General features: G+C 48.3%; 1 protein-coding gene across 1 annotated transcript in view; it reads left to right on the top strand.

Moving 5' to 3' along the window:
- Window positions 1-25,426, top strand: part of HPSE2 (heparanase 2 (inactive)) — a gene marked incomplete at its 5' end in the record, with an annotated part of 527,684 nt that overhangs the window by 479,139 nt on the left and 23,119 nt on the right. The window lies entirely within an intron of this gene.

The following is a 25,426-nucleotide window of genomic DNA, read 5'->3' as shown; positions in this document are numbered from 1 at the left end:
TGTTCTGACCACCGGTCCTCCGGTCAGGGTTCCCGTTCTACTGACCATTATCCTATAGACCATTACAGTAGGTCCCGGGATTGGAGGACCGGTGGTCAGAGCACCGAAGAGGACATGCTGCCAGCTGGTGCCGGTGACTTACCATTCCGTACGGCGCATCCTGCTCAAAGCGCCGCTCCTCCGTTGCTATGGGCGCACGCACGGTACGTCAGTGACGCCCCTGTGTGCGCTAACTCCTGGCGGCCCCTGCGTTTTTAAAGTTAACATGGGGACCGCCACAGAAAGGTAACAGGGACTTCCTTGTGTCCTGAAAATATTTTTTGGGACACAGGGATGTCCAGAATGTGACAGGGGCCCCCTGCGGGCTGCTCAGTGGTGGCCACGAATCCCTCTCTGGCTTGATTAGGCCTATGCTGAGCAGCCGGCAGGGGGCCCCCTGGGGGAGGGTGGCCCTAGGCAATTGCCTGATTTGCCCCGCCCTAACGCTGGCCCTGACTAAGGGGTTAACTTGCACCCAGTGCCACCAGTGTTCCAATATATTTCAAGACAGTGGTGGTAAAGCATTGTAGATAACTTCCATGATCAGAATTATTCTTTTTTTTCCCAATCTTGTGAAAAATAATAATCATTCAAATATAATTTTTAATTCTTTTTTTAAATATCTTACTCAAAGTTTTTTTTTGACATTTCAAATATTTTGATAAGCAGGGTGTTCAGACCTCCACCATTCAGGAAACTAGCTGAGAAACGAGGGTGTGGCCACACGCTCTTCTCCCTGCTCTGCGTCACATGTTCGAAACACACTTTAAAGACATGCATTGGGAGCGTGTCGATCACGTGACACAGATCCAGGAGAGAACACTCGTCTCCCTGCTTGTTCTCCTAATCAGTGGAGGTCTAAACCCTCCTGATGAGCTAAACCTTTCACATGTCACTAGGGCATGTTAAAAGTTTTTTCAAGTGACCATGTCCATTTTATTTATGCAATAGCTGATTAACTAAAGGGGAAAAAAATGAAAATGTCTCCCATCCATTATGAATGACAGAACATGTTCACAAGTTTATTGAAAGAGCTTGGGTGACCATTCAGTTGTCATTACAAATCATACAATAAATTACAATCATACCTAGCATGACAGTATAATATACAGCACAGGTTCCCTAAGCTATACACTGTACCACATGCTGCACTAACATTCCGGTCCATCACTCATTATCGAACGAAACAAAGTAAAAAAAACAATGCATTACAGTGGTGAGCTTGGGGGATGTAGGGTGAACAGGGGTTTTGCGGATTAGTGTTGCAGGGTATAGCATTAACCCTTGATTGTCGTGACGCCAGGGTGCGGGCTTCCTCTAGATATAATTGTCCTACCGCCACCTGTCCCACGAACGATAGGAATAAAATATTAAACCAAAACGTATGGGGAGGTGGGTAAGTAGAGGGGCGTTAGTCCACTACTTCATCAACGTCCAGACTGTCCAAGATGGAATAGTCTCTAAGCCGGCTGTGGATAAGCCTGCAGCAGTCCCGACAGACATGTTCTCCCTATTGAAGCTTCATACTCCGTGTAGTGGTGGCACCATGTTACTGCAGCCTCAGCTCCTATCAGGGGTGTCACTAGCATCGGGCATTCGGGCTCAAGCACCAGATTTTTCCCGGTGATCTCCAGGGTGACACCCTCTTTTAACTGTATCTACATCTTCCAGATGCACATGAATACAATGGTAGAGCAGAGAGCTGCCATGCATGTGCTTCAGGCCTGCAGCCTATGAGACACTGACAGGATCTCCGCTCTGGTTAGCGCAATAATATGACATCATGTGGCATTGTGGGAGTGGGCTAGGTAAGTTTTTTTGTCTTTTTTTTTCTATATTTGGCCATAGCACATGAGCAGAGTACACTACACTACACAAGGCTGGGGGCAGCACAAAGGGTGGCATCATTACTTACTGGAGACACTAACGGGTACATTATTACTAAGTAGGGGACACTAAGGGGGAAATTATTACTAAGCAAGAGCACTAGGAGGTATACGTTTTGAGCGTGGGTACCTAAAGGCACTATAAGGCATAACATATTATTGAGGTATTCTTCCCTAGAAGCATTGCTCATGGAGGCACCATATAGAGTGCACTATGGGTTATAGCAGTGTTTCCCAACCAGGGTGGATCCAGCTGTTTCAAAACTACAACTTTTAGCATTTTAGACAGCCTTTGGCTGTCCAGGCATGCTGGGAGTTGTAGTTTAACCACAGCTTGAGGCACCCTGGTTGGGAAACAACGGGTTATAGTGAAGTCTTGGCACCATCCACAGTGTTAAGCGCACAAACCCTTAGCCCCACATTTTATAATATTTTATTTGTGTTGTGCCCTGTCCATTGGTTGTATAGAAAGTGTCATCTTGTATTCGGTGCAGACATGTACTCTGTGTATAATACACTGGGGGCTACTACAGGCTTGTTTGATGCAGTCCGTCTCTGGATCTGGCTGGGAGAACAATGTCTGTCGTAAAGCTATTAATAGCGATTGGAGCTCTGGAGCCTGGATCACATTAGTGACTAATGAGTAACTGTGTCTGATTGTTCTTTTTATTGCAGCAAGTGCAGGCGAAACAGCTGGCTATAAGGAATACTATGGGAATCATTAGTAGAAATCCAGCCCATGACTTCCTTGTGCTTGTGAAGTTGAACTCCTATTCCCTGGTGTTAATACGCTCGTGATTATTTATCCCTGTGAACACGCTCATTAGGTCACACATTGGTTTTCTGGAGAACGCCAGCTCTGCAGATCTATACCATATGATTATGTCCATTATACACTCATGCAGGGACATAGGGGGAGATTTATCAAAACCTGTCCAGAGGAAAAGTTGCTGAGTTGCCCATAGCAACCAATCAGATCACTTCTTTCCTTTTTAAATAGTCCTCTGAAAAATGAAAGCAGCGATCTGATTGGTTGCTATGGGCAACTCAGCAACTTTTCCTCTGGACAGGTTTTGATAAATCTAAGTGTAGATGAAAGGTAGATATGAGGCCCATTTAAAAACTGGGCCCAGCCCTAATTGTTCCCACACCCTTTTCTGCTGGGTGGGACAATGTGGGTGAGACTGCCCCCTCTAGTGGCACCACATTGTTTGCATGCAAGTAGGAAGAGAATTGGTCAAAGGGTATTAAAAGGGTACTCAGGTGGAAAACAAATGATTTTAAATCAACTGGGGACAGAAAGATAGACAGATTTGTAAAATGCTTCTTTTTTAAAATCTTAAACATTCCAGTACTTATCAGCTGCTGATGCTCCAAAGGGAGTTGTGTAGTATTTTCCTGCCTGACCACATTGATCTCTGCTGACACCTCTGTCTATGTCAGGAACTGTCCAGAGTAAAATCAAATCCCCATAGCAAACCTCTCTTGCTCTGGACAGTTCCTGACAAGGAAAGAGGTTTCAGCAGAGAGTACTGTGACCAGACTGGAAAGAACTACACAACTTCCTCTGGAGTGTACAGCAGCTGATAAGTACTGGAAGGATTAATATTTTTTAATTGAAGTAATTTACAAATCTGCATAACTTTCTGGCACCCATTGATTTGAATTTTTTTTCCCCCACTGGAGTACCCCTTTCACACCTTCCCGTAAATGGATTTATATGTACGTTCACTGCGGGCTTCCGCTGTATGATGCGCATTCAGCAGATGAGTGCGCATCATACCCGGTGGGTCCCGGTTGCTATCAGCAACCGGGACCCCCGGCTAATGCCGGACATCACCGATCGGGCTGATGTCTGTGCATTAACCCTTTAGACGCCACAATCATAGCTGATTGCGACGTCTAAAAGTGGTTAATTACGTTCGGGACTGCTGCAGTGAAACCACAGCATCCCGATCAGCTGACAGGACAAGGGGAGGTCTCCTACCTTCCTCCCTGCGTCGGATCGGTGCTCCAAGCTTGCATTCAGCTTTGCCAGGCTGAAGCAATGGAGCACCGATAACACTGATCAATGCTCTCCTATGGAGAAGCATTCATCAGTGTATGCAAGATTGCATGTTATAGTGCCCTATGGGGACTAACAAAAAAAAGTTAAAAAATAAAACCTAAACATGTGTGGTATTGCCGCATGCATAAATGTCCGAACTCTTAAAATATTATGTTAATTAAACCGAAATGCGTATTTTTGGTCACTTCATATACTAGAAAAAAATGTATAAAACGCTATCAAAAGTTGCCATCAAAATAAAAAATGGTCCCAATTAAAACTTCAGATCACGGCGTAAAAAAAAGGAGCCCTCATACATCCCTATATACGGAAAAATATAAAAGCTATAGGGGTCAGAAGATGACAATTTTAAACATAATAATTTTGGTGCATGTAGTTATAATTGTTTTTAAGTAGTAAAATAAAATAAAACCTATATAAATTAGGTATCCTTGTAACCGTATGGACCTAGAGAATGAAGATAAGGTGTCATTTGTACTGAAAAGTGCACTGCGTACAATCGGATGCCCCAAAAAGTTTTTTTCAATTTTGCCCCACAAATATTTTTTTCTGGTTTCGCCTTAGATTATGTGGTGAAATGATTAATGGTGTTACAAAGTAAAATTGGTGGCGCAAAAAACAAGCCCTCATATGGGTCTGTAGGTGGAAAATTTAAAGTGTTTTCCGAAGGGGAAAAAAATTGAAAGATTTTTAGAATGTGAGGAGGAAAAAAACAAAAGTGCAAAAATGAAAAATGGCCCGAGAGAAAAGGGCTTAAAGGGAACCAATCATCAGATTTTACCCTATATAACGCTTGGCAAAGCGTTATATAGGGTAAAATCTTTATTTTCACCATTCCCGGGGGACACTCCTACCCCCAAGGATGGTGAAGATATGAAGTTATAAACTAGTCACCGCTGCCGCCGTAAGTAGTCACCTGGGCGGGGAGCTCTTCTCATCTACTCCCGTTCTTCGGCCAGCAGCGACGCCCCCTCTGCTTGATTGATGGGCCGCGTCATCGCTCTGCTCCATCTGTTTAGTGAGCGGAACAATGACGCGGCCCATCAATCAAGCGGAGGGGGCGTCGCTGCCGGCCGAAGAACGGGAGAAGAGCTCCCCGCCCAGGGGACTACTTACGGCGGCGGCGGTGACTAGTTTATAACTTCATATCTTCACCATCCCTGGGGGCAGGAGCGTCCCCCGGAAATGGTGAAAATAAAGATTTTACCCTATATAATGCTTTGCAAAGCGTTATATAGGGTAAAATCTGATGATTTAATCCCTTTAAAAGGGATTAAAAGAGTACCCTGGATGTAAAAATCTGGCACCAGAACAGAGTTCCCAGTTTGATCTTTGCTCCTGATCCCTCTTTTGTCTTTGGACGCTACTGATGAAAGTCGTTCTATATTCATCTTGGAAATTTAGGATACTTGCATTAAAAGGGGATAACCTAAAATTAAAAGTTATTCCCTAACCCCTAAGTAGCTCATGTGTGGGGTCCAGCCATTGGAACCCCTACTACTCATGAGAATGGAGTGGAGCAGCAGTGCACATGTATTCCATAGAGAATGAATGGTACTCTGTGCATGCACATTGCCGCTTGATTCATCGACCTTTGCTCTTGTGATCGGTGGTTAGTGTTCTGTGTAGACTAATAAAGGATGTAACTACAAATATTTGGACAGACTATCGAAAATGTGATCCAGAAAAACCATGGATAAATTAGCGCCGTTCCTCTGAAATAAATGGTAGAGTATTCGTGATGCCAAAGCTCAAACATTTATTTATTGGTGCCAATCAATAAATGTTTGAGATTTTGCACACGAATGCTCTACCATTTCTTTCCGAGGAACGGCGCTAATTTATCCACAGCTTTTCTAGATCAGATTTTCGATAGCCCGTACAAATTTTTGAAGATATCACTTACCGCTGCCCTGAGAAGCATCAGGTATGTTACGCCGAGCGCTCCGGGTCCCCGCTCCTCCCCGGAGCGCTCGCTTCTCTCTCGCTACCGCAGCGCTCCGGGCAGCTCCACTGACCCGGTGCGCTGCGATACCGTCTCCAGCCGGGATGCGATTCGCGATGCGGGTAGCGCCCGCTCGCGATGCGCATTCCGGCTCCCGTACCTGACTCGCTCTCCGTCTGTCCTGTCCCAGCGCGCGCGGCCCCGCTCCCTAGGGCGCGCGTGCGCCGGGTCTCTGCGATTTAAAGGGCCACTGCGCCGCTGATTGGCGCAGTGGTTCCAATTAGTGTGTTCACCTGTGCACTCCCTATTTATACCTCACTTCCCCTTCACTCCCTCGCCGGATCTTGTTGCCATTGTGCCAGTGAAAGCGTTTCCTTGTGTGTTCCTAGCCTGTGTTCCAGACCTCCTGCCGTTGCCCCCGACTACGATCCTTGCTGCCTGCCCCGACCTTCTGCTACGTCCGACCTTGCTTCTGTCTACTCCCTTGTACCGCGCCTATCTTCAGCAGTCAGAGAGGTTGAGCCGTTGCTAGTGGATACGACCTGGTCACTACCGCCGCAGCAAGACCATCCCGCTTTGCGGCGGGCTCTGGTGAAAACCAGTAGTGACTTAGAACCGATCCACTAGCACGGTCCACGCCAATCCCTCTCTGGCACAGAGGATCCACTACCTGCCAGCCGGCATCGTGACAGTAGATCCGGCCATGGATCCCGCTGAAGTTCCTCTGCCAGTTGTCGCCGACCTCACCACGGTGGTCGCCCAGCAGTCACAACAGATAGCGCAACAAGGCCAACAGCTGTCTCAACTGACCGTGATGCTACAGCAGCTACTACCACAGCTTCAGCAATCATCTCCTCCGCCAGCTCCTGCACCTCCTCCGCAGCGAGTGGCCGCTTCTGGTCTACGACTATCCTTGCCGGATAAATTTGATGGGGACTCTAAATTCTGCCGTGGCTTTCTTTCCCAATGTTCCCTGCACTTGGAGATGATGTCGGACCAGTTCCCTACTGAAAGGTCTAAGGTGGCTTTCGTAGTCAGCCTTCTGTCTGGAAAAGCTCTGTCATGGGCCACACCGCTCTGGGACCGCAATGACCCCGTCACTGCCTCTATACACTCCTTCTTCTCAGAAATTCGAAGTGTCTTTGAGGAACCTGCCCGAGCCTCTTCTGCTGAGACTGCCCTGTTGAACCTGGTCCAGGGTAATTCTTCCGTTGGCGAGTACGCCGTACAATTCCGTACTCTTGCTTCAGAATTATCCTGGAATAATGAGGCCCTCTGCGCGACCTTTAAAAAAGGCCTATCCAGCAACATTAAAGATGTTCTGGCCGCACGAGAAATCCCTGCTAACCTACATGAACTCATCCATCTTGCCACTCGCATTGACATGCGTTTTTCCGAAAGGCGTCAGGAGCTCCGCCAGGATATGGACTTTGTTCGCACAAGACGTTTTTTCTCCCCGGCTCCTCTCTCCTCTGGTCCCCTGCAATCCGTTCCTGTGCCTCCCGCCGTGGAGGCTATGCAGGTCGACCGGTCTCGCCTGACACCTCAAGAGAGGACACGACGCCGCATGGAGAATCTCTGTCTGTACTGTGCCAGTACCGAACACTTCCTGAAGGATTGTCCTATCCGTCCTCCCTGCCTGGAAAGACGTACGCTGACTCCGCACAAAGTTGAGACAGTCCTTGATGTCTACTCTGCTTCTCCACGTCTTACTGTGCCTGTGCGGATATCTGCCTCTGCCTTCTCCTTCTCTACTATGGCCTTCTTGGATTCCGGATCTGCAGGAAATTTTATTTTGGCCTCTCTCGTCAACAGGTTCAACATCCCAGTGACCAGTCTCGCCAGACCCCTCTACATCAATTGTGTAAACAATGAAAGATTGGATTGTACCATACGTTTCCGCACGGAGCCCCTTCTAATGTGCATCGGACCTCATCACGAGAAGATTGAATTTTTGGTCCTCCCCAATTGCACTTCCGAAATCCTCCTTGGACTACCCTGGCTTCAACTCCATTCCCCAACCCTGGATTGGTCCACTGGGGAGATCAAGAGTCGGGGGCCCTCTTGTTTCAAGGACTGCCTAAAACCGGTTCCCAGTACCCCTTGCCGTGACTCTGTGGTTCCCCCTGTAACCGGTCTTCCTAAGGCCTATATGGACTTTGCGGATGTTTTTTGCAAAAAACAAGCTGAGACTCTACCTCCTCACAGGCCTTATGATTGTCCTATTGACCTCCTCCCGGGCACTACTCCACCCCGGGGCAGAATCTATCCTCTGTCCGCCCCAGAGACTCTTGCTATGTCGGAGTACATCCAGGAAAATTAAAAAAAAGGCTTTATCCGTAAATCCTCCTCTCCTGCCGGAGCCGGATTTTTCTTTGTGTCCAAAAAAGATGGCTCTCTACGCCCTTGCATTGACTACCGCGGTCTTAATAAAATCACGATAAAGAACCGCTACCCTCTACCCCTCATCTCTGAACTCTTTGATCGCCTCCAAGGTGCCCACATCTTTACCAAACTGGACTTAAGAGGTGCTTATAATCTCATCCGCATCAGAGAGGGGGATGAATGGAAAACGGCATTTAACACTAGAGATGGACACTTTGAGTATCTGGTCATGCCCTTTGGCCTGTGCAACGCCCCTGCCGTCTTCCAAGACTTTGTTAATGAAATTTTTCGTGATCTCTTATACTCCTGTGTTGTTGTATATCTGGACGATATCCTGATTTTTTCTGCCAATCTAGAAGAACACCGCCAGCATGTCCGTATGGTTCTTCAGAGACTTCGTGACAATCAACTTTATGCCAAGATAGAGAAGTGTCTGTTTGAATGCCAATCTCTTCCTTTCCTAGGATACTTGGTCTCTGGCCAGGGACTACAAATGGATCCAGACAAACTCTCTGCCGTCTTAGATTGGCCACGCCCCTCCGGACTCCGTGCTATCCAACGTTTTTTGGGGTTCGCCAATTATTACAGGCAATTTATTCCACATTTTTCTACCGTTGTGGCCCCTATCGTGGCTTTAACCAAAAAAAATGCCAATCCCAAGTCTTGGCCTCCTCAAGCGGAAGACGCCTTTAAACGGCTCAAGTCTGCCTTTTCTTCGGCTCCCGTGCTCTCCAGACCTGACCCATCTAAACCCTTCCTATTGGAGGTTGATGCCTCCTCTGTAGGAGCTGGAGCGGTCCTTCTACAAAAAAATTCTTCCGGGCATGCTGTTACTTGTGGTTTTTTTTCTAGGACCTTCTCTCCGGCGGAGAGGAACTACTCCATCGGGGATCGAGAGCTTCTAGCCATTAAATTAGCACTTGAGGAATGGAGGCATCTGCTGGAGGGATCAAGATTTCCTGTTATTATTTACACCGATCACAAGAACCTCTCCTATCTCCAGTCTGCCCAACGGCTGAATCCTCGCCAGGCCAGGTGGTCTCTGTTCTTTGCCCGATTTAATTTTGAAATTCACTTTCGGCCTGCCGATAAGAACATTAGGGCCGATGCTCTCTCTCGTTCCTCGGATGCCTCGGAAGTTGAATTCTCTCCGCAACACATCATTCCTCCTGACTGCCTGATCTCCACTTCTCCAGCCTCCATCAGGCAAACTCCTCCAGGAAAGACCTTCGTCTCTCCACGCCAACGCCTCGGAATCCTCAAATGGGGTCACTCCTCCCATCTCGCAGGTCATACAGGCATCAAGAAATCTGTGCAACTCATCTCTCGCTTCTATTGGTGGCCGACTCTGGAGACGGATGTCGTGGACTTTGTGCGAGCCTGCACTGTCTGTGCTCGGGATAAGACTCCTCGCCAGAAGCCCGCTGGTTTTCTTCATCCTCTGCCTGTCCCCGAACAGCCTTGGTCTCTGATTGGTATGGATTTTATTACAGACCTACCCCCATCCCGTGGCAACACTGTTGTTTGGGTGGTCGTTGATCGATTCTCCAAGATGGCACATTTCATCCCTCTTCCTGGTCTTCCTTCAGCGCCTCAGTTGGCTAAACAATTTTTTGTACACATTTTTCGTCTTCACGGGTTGCCCACACAAATAGTCTCGGATAGAGGCGTCCAATTCGTGTCAAAATTCTGGAGGGCTCTCTGTAAACAACTCAAGATTAAATTAAACTTTTCTTCTGCATATCATCCTCAATCCAATGGACAAGTAGAAAGAATTAACCAGGTCTTGGGTGATTATTTACGACATTTTGTTTCCTCCCGCCAGGATGATTGGGCAGATCTTCTACCATGGGCCGAATTCTCGTATAACTTTAGAGTCTCTGAATCTTCCTCCAAATCCCCATTTTTCGTGGTGTACGGCCGTCACCCTCTTCCCCCCCTCCCTACTCCCTTGCCCTCTGGTTTGCCCGCGGTAGATGAAGTGACTCGTGATCTTTCCACCATATGGAAAGAGACCCAAGTTTCTCTTTTACAGGCTTCATCTCGCATGAAAAAGTTTGCCGATAAGAAAAGAAGAGCTCCCCCTATTTTTGCTCCCGGAGACAAGGTATGGCTCTCCGCTAAATATGTCCGCTTTCGTGTCCCCAGTTACAAACTGGGTCCACGCTATCTTGGTCCCTTCAAAGTCTTGTGCCAAATTAATCCTGTCTCTTACAAACTTCTTCTTCCTCCTTCTCTCCGTATTCCTAATGCCTTTCATGTCTCTCTTCTTAAACCACTCATCATCAACCGTTTCTCTCCCAAATTAGTTTCTCCCACTCCTGTCTCCGGTTCTTCTGACGTCTTCTCAGTGAAAGAGATACTGGCCTCCAAGACGGTCAGAGGAAAAAAGTTCTTTTTGGTGGATTGGGAGGGCTGTGGACCTGAAGAGAGATCCTGGGAACCTGAGGACAACATCCTAGACAAAAGTCTGCTCCTCAGGTTCTCAGGCTCTAAGAAGAGGGGGAGACCCAAGGGGGGGGTACTGTTACGCCGAGCGCTCCGGGTCCCCGCTCCTCCCCGGAGCGCTCGCTTCTCTCTCGCTACCGCAGCGCTCCGGGCAGCTCCACTGACCCGGTGCGCTGTGATACCGTCTCCAGCCGGGATGCGATTCGCGATGCGGGTAGCGCCCGCTCGCGATGCGCATTCCGGCTCCCGTACCTGACTCGCTCTCCGTCTGTCCTGTCCCGGCGCGCGCGGCCCCGCTCCCTAGGGCGCGCGCGCGCCGGGTCTCTGCGATTTAAAGGGCCACTGCGCCGCTGATTGGCGCAGTGGTTCCAATTAGTGTGTTCACCTGTGCACTCCCTATTTATACCTCACTTCCCCTTCACTCCCTCGCCGGATCTTGTTGCCATTGTGCCAGTGAAAGCGTTTCCTTGTGTGTTCCTAGCCTGTGTTCCAGACCTCCTGCCGTTGCCCCCGACTACGATCCTGCTGCCTGCCCCGACCTTCTGCTACGTCCGACCTTGCTTCTGTCTACTCCCTTGTACCGCGCCTATCTTCAGCAGTCAGAGAGGTTGAGCCGTTGCTAGTGGATACGACCTGGTCACTACCGCCGCAGCAAGACCATCCCGCTTTGCGGCGGGCTCTGGTGAAAACCAGTAGTGACTTAGAACCGATCCACTAGCACGGTCCACGCCAATCCCTCTCTGGCACAGAGGATCCACTACCTGCCAGCCGGCATCGTGACAAGGTACCACGTGGAAGCAGCCACCTCTTCACCGCACAGGATCCTCAGCAACTGAGTCTACAGGCAAACATAGGTGTTGTGCTCTCAGCACAGCACCATCCGCTAAGCGGGGTAGCAGATTTTTCGGGGACCCTTGATTTCCAACCTATTGCACTAGGAGCACCTGTTTTTTTCTATTTCTCTTTCTAAAAGATGTAACTAAAATCAGTGCAGGATAAGTAATGTAATTTAAGTACACAGTGACTCCACCAGCAGAATAATGAGTGCAGCTCTGTAGTATAATTTAGAATGTAACTCAGAATAAGTACAGGATATATAATGTAATGTATGTACACAGTGACCCCACCAGCAGAATAGTGAGTGCAGCTCTGTAGTATAATTTAAAATGTAACTCAGGATAAGTACAGGATATATAATGTAATGTATGTACACAGTGACCTCACCAGCAGAATAGTGAGTACAGCTCTGGAGTATAATACAGGATATAACTCAGGATCAGTACAGGATAAGTAATGTAATGTATGTACACAGTGACCTCACCAGCAGAATAGTGAGTACAGCTCTGGAGTATAATACAGGATATAACTCAGGATCAGTACAGGATAAGTAATGTAATGTATGTACACAGTGACCCCACCAGCAGAATAGTGAGTCCAGCTCTGGAGTAAGGTTGGGTGTGTCTGTGCTCCTGTGACTTCCAGCAAACTTCCAGAGAAGCAGACTTTTCTTCCGCCCCTCCCCAGGTGTGTGGCAGACTCCTGGGTAGGGGTCTCTGCTATGGAGCCCCGGGAATCCAGGACTTCATTTTGCGCTCCCCGTTCTAGGCCGGAGGGGTGTGTGCGCGAACATGCAACGGCCAGTAGCCAGGATGGGGTCAGAAGATCGACCAGGGCCCACAGCAATGTGGGGCCCCCTCCCCCATCCCCAGCTGGGAGCTGCAAAGCTTCTAGCAAAAGTTCATCCAGGCCAAGAAGCTCATCCAGGCAGAGGAATGGAGTAAAGGCGTCTACATCAGTTTCCCCAGAACCCCAGCAATGGGGGGTAAAGGGGCCAAGGGAATCCCTGGCAATATTCACATCCAGAATGCAGGCCAAGATGGCTCAATATGAGGAGCTTGGGAAGCAGCTCAGAGGAATAAGAGCGGATTTAAAATTTGCCCGCTACCAAGTGGATCAGTCATCCAGGGCCAAGAAGGCAGCATTTGCCGCTAAGGTAAAAACATTAAAGAAAAAAGTGGAGGAGATTGTGCGGATGAGGTCTGACATTGTGGAAGGTGCCGGCATTTTCCGTGAGAAGTTTGTCCATGGTGCTCGTTTCTCTGGTATGCCGGTCTCCAGAGATGATGATGATGATGATTGCCAGAGTGAGGAGGAGGAGATGGAGGAAGGTGAAGGAGGTGAGGAGGGTGATGTGAGTGAGGGGGATATGGATACTAATTCTGTGCGTGACACCACTGCTACCCCTGACCCCCCACTTACCCTGAGTGAAGACCGTGTGAACCCGGCTCAGGTGGCCTTACCTACCTCCAGTGAGGATGATGATGATAATGATGATGGCAGTGACTGCAGTCAAGGCAGCGGCTTGGCGGATGGGGGTCTCCTGCGGGCGATTGTAATGCAGGAGTCCCCCACCCGTCTGGAAAACTTCTCTTTTGGAGAGGATTTAGGCCCAGAGGAGGAGAGGAAGAACAAAAAAGCGAAGGGCAGGAAGAGGAAGAAAACGCAAGGACAAGTTAAGTTTGTCTTTTCTTCTTTCCAGCAGTCTGAGTCAGCTGAGAAGCCGATTCAGGATGCTGGGTCCCCCAACCTGCCAGACCCCGTTTCTGTAGTGGAGCGGGGCCAGCATGGGGGATACAGTAGTGCACCCAAAATGGCCGCGGGTGCTATAGATAAAAAAAGGGCACCCTCCTGTGAGGGGGGAGGGTGCCCAGGCACCAGAAAATGGTGGCAGTTTCCCTTGTTCGGGGGGCGGTACAGGTCCTGGCACTGCAGGGCACTCCCCTGTGAGGGGGGGGAGTGTTCGGGCACCGGACCTTGTTGGTTCAGGGGGCGGTCCCCTAGGTGATGCAGTCGGTACCGATCCTGGCACTGTGAAGGAGGAGGTTCCCTGCGCGTCAGCCGCAGTAGGCGGGGCGGGAGTGCGTCCGGAGGGACAGCTCCCGTCAAAATCGGCGGCGTGCGATGGGGCGGGGCCACCTATGATGGGGGCGGAGTCTGTGTCTGTGCCCAAAGACACTGGACAGAAGAGCCGTGCAGCTCCAATCATTAAGCCAGCAACCCTTATACCTGGAGTAATAGACCCAGCCAGCCCGGCCTGTAACACATCAAGGGAGAGTGTACGCAAGAGTGAAAGTGAGAGCAAAAATGTGAATAAAAATGGTAATGTGCAGGATGTGAGTTATGGCAGTGTGCATGGGAGGAGTTGTAGTAGCAGTATGGATGAAGGGAGCGGAGTGCAAGAGAGGGGTGCAAGCGGGGTGCAAGAGAGGGGTGCAAGCGGGGTGCAAGAGATGGGTGCAAGTGGGGTGCAAGAGAGGGGTGTTTGTGAAATACAGGTGAGGAGTGGTAGTGGTATGCAAAAGAGAGGTGTTATGGCTGAGGCTTACATTAGGAACAAGGGTCCTGGTTTGGGGTCTGGTTCTGGTTCGACTGCCCCCTCGGTAGTGGCTGCTTCTCCCAGAAGCTATGCCAGCGTCACTGCCGGGGGATCAGGGGGATCTCCATCTCCATCTGGCTCTGGGGGTCAATTGCAACAGCGCCTCCTGGAGGCTCTACGTAGGGGAGACAGGTCAATCCATGTAGAGGGGAGGGGTGAGGTTGACCTGTCTTTTTGGATAGAAAGACATGGCTTAGGCGCCTTCCGAGAACAAAACGGGGAGGTGGTCTGGTCCCTCCCAACATCCGGGCAGGAAAGTGGCCGTAGGAATGTGGTCCGTTTGGTGTGGAGGGGCGAAGATGCGTGTCCCCCTCGGGGAAAGGTGGTTGAGCTCCTCCTCCAGATGGAATTCAGGGCAAGTGACATCTTTGCCCTGATCCACCCCTATGGTACTTCCGAGTTTGACATCAGCTTCGTTCGACCGGAGGGTTTGGAACTTTTCTGGTCGAACTATGAGGTGGTGAAAAGCGAGCCCGGCTGGCGGGATTTCGCCGTAAAGGCGATATCCCGTCAGAATCTGGCGAAGAAAGTGACTGTATTGACACGTAACGAGTCACTATCTTGCTATGACATCATGACCTGGCTCAGCAGATATGGTGATGTGACGGACATGCCAAAAAAGAACTATGACGAACATGGGATCTGGTCTGGGGCCTGGACGTTTTCCGTCAAACTTAAGCGTTCGGGGAGCACTGTTGCCCACATCCCATCAGCTGCTTTTCTTGGGAGAGACAGAATCCAAATTTTCTACCAGGGGCAGCCCAAGGTCTGTCACAGGTGTGGCAGCCCCACTCACTTTAGCAGCCTGTACCGTGCAGGTCTGTGCTCTGTGTGGTGGGGTAGGTCATCTTGCCGCATCCTGTAGGCAGATCAGGTGTCATCTGTGTGGTGTCTTAGGACACCCTTTCAGCCGTTGTCCTAGCGCCTTTGCCTGTGCGACGGTCACCTTGGCTGGGGAGAGCAGTAATGTTGCCTCAGCTGGGGAGGGCACGAGCGCGGGAGAAGGTGCAACAGGGTCAGTGAAGAGGAAAAGTCCCGCCAAGCTGAGGCAGGAGGCTAATCGGAGAAGGAGCAGGGAACTGGAGAGTTCCCATGTGGCAGGGGTAGCTTCTGGCCCTGCTCCAGAGGTTAGTCCTGAAACTGCTGAGTCCCTGGGGGAGAATGTGCTGGATGAGGAAATGGGGAGAATCTGTAAAGAAGAGGGCAGCAAGGCCGATCTTTCCGATTCCTCCCACTATGAAAGTGTGGATGAGGAAGGTGAAGAGAGGCCAAAAAAAAAGGGCAGTAAAGGGAGAAAGAAGAGGTCGGAGCCCTCTAGTCCTCGTCCTATGGACCAGGTCCCAAGCGGAAGCTTACCTGCCCCCCCCCTGATTGATCTGTCTAACCGGTACTCTGTCCTTGATGACATCTCCTCCCCCTCCATGGAGGGGGGGGTCGAGGATGGGGTGCCTGAAGTGGGGGAGCCTCCGGGGGGAACTGGGCCCTGTCCTGATGGGGCAATTTCCTCAGGGGATGGGGCCAAACCGGAGCCAGGTGGAAATGGGGATTCAAAAATGGACCAATCAGAATCCAAAAAACGGTCCAAAGAGAAAGAAGCCTCCTCATCTGGGGATGAGGGGGTGAAGAAAAAACAGAGATAATGGGGGTTAGGGCCATCTAACTCAATCACCCATGATGGCGGCACTCACCCCATTGACGCTGGCATCTATTAACTGTGCCAGCATAAAGTCTGATACGGCTAGATTCGCAGCCTTTGATTTTCTCGGCCGTGTTGATGCCGACATTTTCTTTTTACAGGAGACCAGGTTGTTAGATCTAGCCTCCCTGGTAAAAACCAGGAGAGAGTGGAGGCGCGGCCCCTCCCACTGGTCTCTTGCGGCTGAGCCGTATAGTGGGGTGGCGGTCCTTTTTACCGCTCCTGTTGAATGCAGACGGGTTATTGAGTTAGAAATGGGGAGGTGCCTGATCTTAGATGTCCTCATGAAGGGGCAAGAGCTTCGGCTTATTAACACGCCCCACAAACAAAGTGGGGACGAAAAGATCTCTTTATGAGGATTAAGCCCTTTCTTTTTACAAGCCGACAGGTGATCTTTGGAGGGGATTTTAATACTGTCACGAGATCCCAAGATAGGAGAGGCTCCAATGATCGGTTGGCTTATGATAGCATAGCCCTCAATAGTAAATAGTATAGTTAGGGAAGCTCGCCTAGAGGATGCCCACATCCGGAGCCCCTCAGGCCACGTGGGTTTCACCTATCATCGAGGTAGCTGCAGGTCTAGGATAGACAGGTTTTATTTAAAGGAGGAAGCCGTCTCTTCTGCAGTGTCCGTGGTTGAGGTGGAGTTCTCCGATCACTGTATGATTTCTTTTTCCTTGAATGTTTCAGAGACCCCCCGGATGGGTAAAGGTTATTGGAAGCTGAATTCGTCCCTCCTGGAGGAAGCGGAGATAAGACAGTCCTTTGAGGATTTTCTTCAGAGTCAGGTACCTTTACTGGACCTATGTAGTAGTAAGTCAGAGTGGTGGGAGATATTCAAGAAGAGGGTTGCGGGGTTCTTCTGCCAGCTCTCGAGCCTCAGGTCCCTGAACAGGTATCGCCTGTATCAGGGTCTGAGGAGGAAACTCGAGCTTCTCGTCTCGACTGGAGGTAGCCGTGAGGATATCTCCAGAGTGAAGTCCTTGCTGATGAGGTGTCAGTACGATAGGCACGCATCTTTGGTTTTTGAGAGGGATTTCGGGAAGTACCGCTCGCCCGACCCTTACAGAAACTGTAAGATGTCAGTGAGTAGTAAAGTGGTCTCAGGACTGATTGATAGTACGGGATCTCTGAATCGGTCCAGATCAGGGATTTTGGAGGTCGTCAGATCCTTCTACTCACACCTCTTGGGAAGGAAGGATCTAGATCGAGACAGGATGTCGGCTTTCCTGGCTGAAACCATTCCTGAGCCAGGGGTAGACCCCTCTCTTGATGTTTTGGCAGAAGAAATCAGGGAAGAGGAAGTGAGACTGGCGATCGAGGGGCTCGCCCCTAAGAAGTCGCCAGGTCCGGATGGCTTAACATCCGAGTGGTACAGGACCTTTAAGGAGTCTTTAGCTCCCCTCTTGACTGAGGTATTCAATGAGTGTCTCTCCTCGGGCACTCTGCCAAAGTCAATGAGGAGGTCAGCCCTGATTCTTCTCTCAAAGGGTAAAGATCCCAGCCGTATTAAGAATTGGAGACCCATAGCTCTTCTCAATGCGGACAGGAAACTTCTGGCCAAGATACTGTTTAATCGGCTGGTGAAGTTTGCACCCCGACTCCTTTCGGGGGCCCAGCACTGCTCTGTTCCAGGCCGAAGCACCTTAAGTGCTGTCCTTAGCGTCAGGGAGGCAGTGGAGCGGAGTAGTGCAGGTCTCTGGAAGGGGTACTTGCTGTCCCTGGATCAGGCCAAAGCATTTGATCGGGTGAACCACGAGTACCTCTGGTCCGTCCTCCTGAGATATGGCTTACCGAGTACTTTTGTTAATTGGCTTAAGATCTTGTATGCAGGGGCAGAGAGTTTCCCACTGGTGAACGGTTGGTCTGGCCGCTCTTTTGAGGTGGGGTCCGGAGTCCGTCAGGGTTGTCCCTTGAGCCCGCTTTTATACGTGTTCGCAATCGATCCCTTCATCCGGAGGGTAGATTGTGGGCCGTTGGCGGGAGTCGGGATGAGTCTGGCGGAGCTGGATGTCGCCCAGAGAGTGGTGGCGTACGCTGATGATGTCACCATCTTCGTGTCCTCGAGAGAGGAGGTCGATGTGGTGATGTCGGAAGTGGACCGCTACTCGGAGGCATCCGGGTCTAAGATCAACCAGGATAAGTGTGAAAGTCTCTGGCTGGGAGGGGGAGATCCCACGTTTGATCTCCCGGACACCCTTCCAGGGCCCCAAGAGTCAGCAAAACTTCTGGGCATCACATTCGGCCAGGATGATTATCCCACCAAAAACTGGGATGGTAAGCTCCAGGATGCCACTCAGAAGGTGAATCAGTGGAAGGGTTGGTCTATGACCCTCAGGGAAATGGTACACCTGATCAAATCGTACCTGCTTCCCTTGTTTATCTATCTGGGCAGTGTATGTATCTTGCCAGAGGCTTACTATACTAGGATCTACAGCCTGTTTTTCCATCTGTTATGGGGGAACATGATGAACCTAGTCAAGAGAGAGGTTACGTACCGCACGAGGAGACTAGGGGGTTTATCTATGGTAAACCCCGTGGTGTTCTTAACGAACACCTTCTTGAAAGCCAACATCTCAAACCTTTGGTCAGAGAGGGCTCCTCCGTGGGTATTCTCCTGCAGGGAGTGGTTTCGGCCTTTCTTCCAGGAATGGGAGACAGGAGGGCAAGTGAAGGACCTCCGTACGCCCCATGGATACCTTCCGGCTTACGCTACCCCGACTCTGAAGGCGATACGTCGGTGGGGTCTGGGAGTGTGGGAGATCAGGACTCAGTCAAGGCAGTTCCTTGACAAACGGGTTCTGTTGACCCACTTCCAGAAGCCTCTGGCGCTCAGGGACTGCCCAGGTCGGGATCTGAGGGTGGGGTTGTATCTTTTAAACATGAAAAGGATCCCCCAGAAGTTTTGGGACTTGGCCTGGCGCTGCTTTCAGGGGAAGCTATATGTGAGGGACAATTTGAAGTGTAGGAGATCTGATGACCGGGGGTGTCCCCGAAAAGAGTGCGGGGACATGCTGGAAAGCATGGACCATTTCCTGCTTCATTGTCCCTTTAATATAGGGGTCTACAACCGGGTGGGCGCTTCCATCGGCTGGAGTCAACTTGCCGGCCTTACCTATCCGGAATGGGCTTATGGGGCATTCAGGACCCTGGGTGGCCGTGATCGGGGCACTTTATTCTTAGTCAGTTTAGTGGTTAGGTACTACACGTGGAATGCACGGTGTTTAGTGTCTACACAGCGGAAAGTCCTCTCCGAGGTGGAGGTCTGTAGGAACATCACCGGTGACCTCGGGAAGATCAGGTCTTTGGAGTATGGCAGTCTTGGTACCAGTAGGGCTTCTCTCCTATGGAGAGGGTTTTGTTTTGATGTGCCCTAGGTACTAGACCTTTTGGGTAGAGTACCCTGGTTTTGGTTAGGGACAGTGATGTAGGGACAGGGTTAGGGTGATAGTAGGGTCAGTTTATCTTTAGGGATAATGGTAGGGTGAGAGGTAGGGTGCAGTTAGGGAAAGAATGTAAATATTTTGTATGTATCAGGATTGCCATCCTTCTTCCTGGTGGTGGGCTAATGCATGTGCACCATAGCTTTTTGTTTTGTTTTCAGACGCTAAAGTTATGTAGGGCTTACAGGCACCGAACTTGGGCCTAAAGTGGGTTGTATTGTTTGTTTTTGTATATTATAAAGCTGGTTATGGTAAAGTTGGTTGGGAGGAGTTCTAGGTTGGGAGGGTGTTTTTGTGGGTGGTGGTGGTTGTTTGTTTTGGTGGACCTGGCATGGGTCAGTTATGGACTGGACATTGAGGGCTATGGACTCTATGGACTCTGACCCATGTACAGGAGGGTGGGTGGTGCGGGTGAAGGGACAGTTTAGAGTAGGTTGTTTTATTATATTTGTAGGTGTGTTTTCTGTATATTTATAGGTGTATATAGCTTATATGTATATAGTATGTATATAGTATATATAGTAAATATTATAATTTTGTTTGTTTTATATCTTTGTTTGTGTATTATATAGTGTTTATAGTAGTGATAGATGGCAGTCGAACCTTTTTTTTTTTTTTTTTTTTTTTTTTTTTCCCCGTTGTATTTGTGTATCTGTTGTGGACTTTTTTGGGTTGTTTTATGTTTGCAATATATATAATATTTATAAAATTTTTATAATTTTTAATTTTTTTTTTATTTTTAATTTTTTTTAATTTTTTTTTTTTTTTTTTGTTAAAGCTAAATATGCAATTTTATTTTTTGTTTTTGCACATTAGGTATGCATGCATGTGAGTGTGTTTGGTTATGTTTGGTGTAGTATTAGTATTTTTAGGAAAAGCTGGGCTGGCCATTTAGGCAGGATTTTTGTTCTTGAAAAGTATGGGTTTATGTTATTTCATTTTGTTGTTTTCCAGTATGGCAAAGTTGTGCTGGTTCTGTGTTTGTTATGATTTATATTTTTCTAATAAAAGATTTACAGGATATAACTCGGAATCAGTACAGGATAAGTAATGTAATGTATGTACACAGTGACCCCACCAGCAGAATAGTGAGTACAGCTCTGGAGTATAATACAGGATATAACTCGGAATCAGTACAGGATAAGTAATGTGATGTATTTACAACACTACTCAACTTTTTATGTAGACTATTGAAAACTGTAAATATGTGTTTAGAGATGGACATAATGGCTTAATAAAAATCAAGCAAATTATTTTAAGATAAAGAGCAATCCAATTTAAGTTGGTGGCCTTACTGTTAAGGATGGAAGGTTATAATAATCTATATATATATATATATATATATATATATGTAAAACTCAATGGCCCAGATTTATCAAACTGTGTGAGAGAAAAAGTGGAGTGATTTTCCCACATCAACCAATCACATCTCAGCTATCGAGTTCTGGTAAAGTGAAAGCTGAGCTGTGATTGGTTGATGTGGGAGAATCTCTCCACTTTTTCTCTCACACAGTTTGATAAATCTGGGCCTGTGTGTGTGTGTGTGTATGTATGTGTGTGTGTATGTGTGTATGTATGTGTGTATGTATGTATGTGTGTATGTATGTGTGTGTATGTGTGTATGTATGTGTGTGTGTGTATGTGTGTATGTGTGTATGTATGTGTGTGTGTGTGTGTATGTGTGTATGTATGTGTGTGTGTATGTATGTATGTATGTGTGTGTGTATATGTATGTGTGTATGTGTGTATGTATGTGTGTGTGTGTGTATGTGTGTATGTGTGTATGTATGTGTGTATGTGTGTGTGTGTGTGTGTGTGTATGTGTGTGTGTGTGTGTATGTGTGTATGTATTTGTATGTGTGTATGTGTGTGTATGTTCCAGCATCACGTCCAAACGGCTAAAGATATTAACATGAAACTTGGCATAAATGTTACTTATATGTCAACAACAAACATAGGATAGGTAATTTAACCCTTACTCACCCCCCATTTGCCAGGGTCGGGGTTTTTGTTTAAAGTCCCATACAAGTCTATGGGAATATGTTACTGCATAACTTCCAAACGGCTGGAGATATTTCGATAATACTTGGTCACATGTTACTGATATGTCCACTTAAAATATAGGATAGTTAATTTAACCCTTCACTACCCCCATTTGTGAGGGTCAGGGTTTTTGTTTAACCCCTTAAAGATCCATGATGTACCAGTACGTCATGAGTCCGCTCCCGTTCTATAATATGGGGCCTCTAACAACGGCCGGGACCCGTGGCTAATAGCGTGCGGCACTAATCGCGGTGCCGCACGCTATTAACCCTTTAGACGTGGCGTTCAAAGTTGAATGCCGCATCTAAAGTGAAAGTAAAACAATGCCGGTTAGCTCAAAGAGCTGTTCGGGATCGGCGTGATGAAATCTCGGCATCCCGAACAGCTTACAGGACAGCCAGAGGGTCCCCACCTGCCTCCTCGCTGTCCGATCGCTAAAAATGACTGCTCAGTGCCTGAGATCCAGGCATGAGCAGTCAAGCGGCAGAATCATCGATCAGTGGTTTCCTATGAGAAAGCACTGATCAATGTAAAAGATCAGTGTGTGCAGTGTTATAGCTCCATATAGAAGCTATAACACTGCAAGAAAAAAGTGGGGGAAAAAAGTGAATAAAGATCATTTAACCCCTTCCCTAATGAAAGTTTGAATCACCCCCCTTTTCCCATTAAAAAAAAAAAAACTGTGTAAATAAAAATAAACATATGTGGTTTCGCGGCGTGCGGAAATGTCCGAATTATAAAAATATATCGGTAATTAAACCGAGTCCATGGCGTACGCGCAAAAAAAATTCCAAAGTCCAAAATAGTGCATTTTTGGTCACTTTTTATACCATGAAAAAATGAATAAAAAGCGATCAATAAGTCCTATCAATGCAAAAATGGTACCGATAAAAACTTCAGATCATGATGAAAAATATGAGCTATAGGGGTCAAAAGATGACAATTTTAAATGTATTAATTTTCCTGCATGTCCCGTATATATACTCGAGTATAAGCCGAGTTTTTCAGCACGATTTTTCATGCTGAAAACACCCCCTCGGCTTATACTCGAGTGAACTTTCGACCCGCAGTGGTCTTCAACCTGCGGACCTCCAGAGGTTTCAAAACTACAACTCCCAGCAAGCCCGGGCAGCCATCGGCTGTCCGGGCTTGCTGGGAGTTGTAGTTTTGAAACCTCCGGAGGTCCCCAGGTTGAAGACCACTGCGGCCTTCGACATCATCCAGCCCCCTCTCACCCCCCTTTAGTTCTGTACAGTACTCACCTCCGCTCGGCGCTGGTCCGGTGCTGCAGGACTGTCCGGTGAGGAGGTCGTCCGGTGGGATAGTGGTTCCGGGCTGCTATCTTCACCGGGGAGGCCTCTTCTAAGCGCTTCGGGCCCGGCCCCAGAATAGTCACGTTGCCTTGACAACGACGCAGAGGTACGTTCATTGCCAACGTACTTCTGCGTCATCGTCCAGGCAACGCCTCTATTCCGGGCCGGAAGCGCGGAGAAGAGGCGCCCCCAGTGAAGATAGCAGCCCGGAACCACTATCCCACCGGACAACCTACTCACCGGACAGCCCTGCAGCACCGGACCAGCGCCGAGCGGAGGTGAGTACTGTACAGAACTAAAGGGGGGTGAGAGGGGGCTGGATGATGTCGAAGGCCGCAATGGTCTTCAACCTGCGGACCTCCGGAGGTTTCAAAACTACAACTCCCAGCAAGCCCGGACAGCCGATGGCTGCCCGGGCTTGCTGGGAGTTTTAGTTTTGAAACCTCTGGAGGTCCGCAGGTTGAAGACCACTGAGGGCGGATGATGAGAAGAGGATGATGAAGGGGGTGTGTGGGATGATGACAAGAGGATGATGAAGGGGGGGTGTGGGATGATGAAGGGGGGTGGGGATGATAACAAGGAGATGATGAAGGGGGGGTGTGGGATGATTACAAGGGGATGATGAAGGGGGGTGGGGATGAGGACAAGGGGATGATGAAGGGGGGTGTGTGGGATGATTACAAGGGGATGATGAAGGGGGGTGGGGATGATGACAAGGGGATGATGAAGGGGGGTGGGGATGATGACAAGGGGATGATGAAGGGGGGTGGGGATGATAAGGGGATGATGAAGGGGGGATGTGTGGGATGATGACAAGGGGATGATGACAGGTGATGATGACAGGGTAATGATGACAGGGTGATGATGACGGGGGTCTGGATGATGACAGGCGGCGATGATGATGAGGATGTTAATGACGGGTCTGGATGATGACAGGGGGGGATGATGTATTTCCCACCCTAGGCTTATACTCGAGTCAATAACTTTTCCTGGGATTTTGGGTTGAAATTAGGGGTCTCGGCTTATACTCGGGTCGGCTTATACTCGAGTATATACGGTAGTTATGATTTTTTCCAGAAGTACGACAAAATCAAACCTACATAAGTAGGATATCATTTTAATCGTATGGACCTACAGAATAAATAGAAGGTGTCATGTTTACCGAAAAATGTACTGTGTAGACATGGGAGCCCCCAAAATTACAAAATGGTGTTTTATTTTTCTATTTTGTCTAACAATGATTTTTTTTTCTGTTTAGCTGTACATTTTTGGGTAAAATGACTGATGTCATTACAAAGTAGAATTGGTGGCGCAAAAAATAAGCCATCATATGGATTTTTAGGTGCAAAATTTAAAGAGTTATGATTTTTTTAAAGGTAAGGAGGAAAACCGAAAATGCAAAAACGGAAAAACCCTGTGTCCTTAAGGGGTTAAAGTTCCATGCAAATCTATGGGAAATGTATGTTACCGCATAACTTCCATATGGCAGTAGATATTTCAATAATACCTGGTACACATATTACTTATATGTCAATTAAAAATATATGATAGTTAAATTAACCCTTACCTACACCCTTATATAAAAGATGTGTTTTTGTTTCAAGTCCCATGCAAGTATATGGGACTTCTGTTACCTTACTCCACAAGCTCCACTCTGTATCTCCTGGTGAATGTGTCAGTCTGGCTTGCAAGCCACAGTCCATCTCACAAAAACATGCCCACTGTTTAGACCCCACCCCTTTTATTATCTACCCTTTGTGTGCATTGGTCTGGCTTGCAAATCACTCCCAGTCCTACAAAGCCAAGTCCCCTTCTATTCTCAGCTTACAATATCTTCATCACAAATAAGTCCTACCTGAGGACAGGATATGAGGATGGGACATAAGGACAGGATATGAGGACTGGATATGAGGTCGGGATATGAGGTCGGGAATGAGGATGGGATATGACTTCGGGATATGAGGTCGGGATATGAGGTCAAGATAGGAGGTCGAGATAGGAGGACGGGATAGGAGGACGGGATATGAGGTTGGGATATGAAGACGGGATATGAGGACGGCATATGAGGTTGAGATAGGAGGACAGGATATGAGGACTGGATATGGGGTCGGCATATGAGGTTGAGATAGGAGGTCAGGATATGAGGTCGGGATGTGAGGTTGAAATATGAGGACGGGATATGCGGACAGGATATGAGGTCGGGATATGAAGACGGGATATGAGGTCGAGATAGGAGGACGGGATATGAGGTTGAGATATGAGGACGGGATATGAGATCAGGATATGGGGACGGGATATGAGGTTGATATGAGGACGGGATATGAGGACGGGATAGGAGGTCAGGATTTGAGGACAGGATAGGAGGTAGGGATTTGAGGATGGGATATGAGGACAGGATATGGGGTCAGGATATGGGGTATGGGGTCAAGATATGAGGACGGGAATGGAGGTCGGGATAGGAGATCGGGATAGGAGGTCAAGATATGAGGATGGGAAATGAGGAAGGGATAGGATGATGGGATATGAGGTTGAAATATGAGGACGGAATATGGGGTTGGGAAATTGCAGCAATATATGAGGATGGGATATGAAGTCAAAAGTTTCCTCCTTTTTGTTATTTTCCTCCCCAACAAGGATTAGGAAGGAAAAACCGGGCAACGCCGCGTACTCAGCTAGTAATAATAATAATGTTCATTGTATGTCATTAGATTTAATCCTATTGGA

This window comes from Hyla sarda, chromosome 7 (genome assembly GCF_029499605.1).
Source record: "Hyla sarda isolate aHylSar1 chromosome 7, aHylSar1.hap1, whole genome shotgun sequence".
Lineage (NCBI taxonomy): Eukaryota > Metazoa > Chordata > Amphibia > Anura > Hylidae > Hyla > Hyla sarda.
Note: the sequence above shows the minus strand (reverse complement) of the source record. Positions and strands in the feature narration are given on the sequence as shown.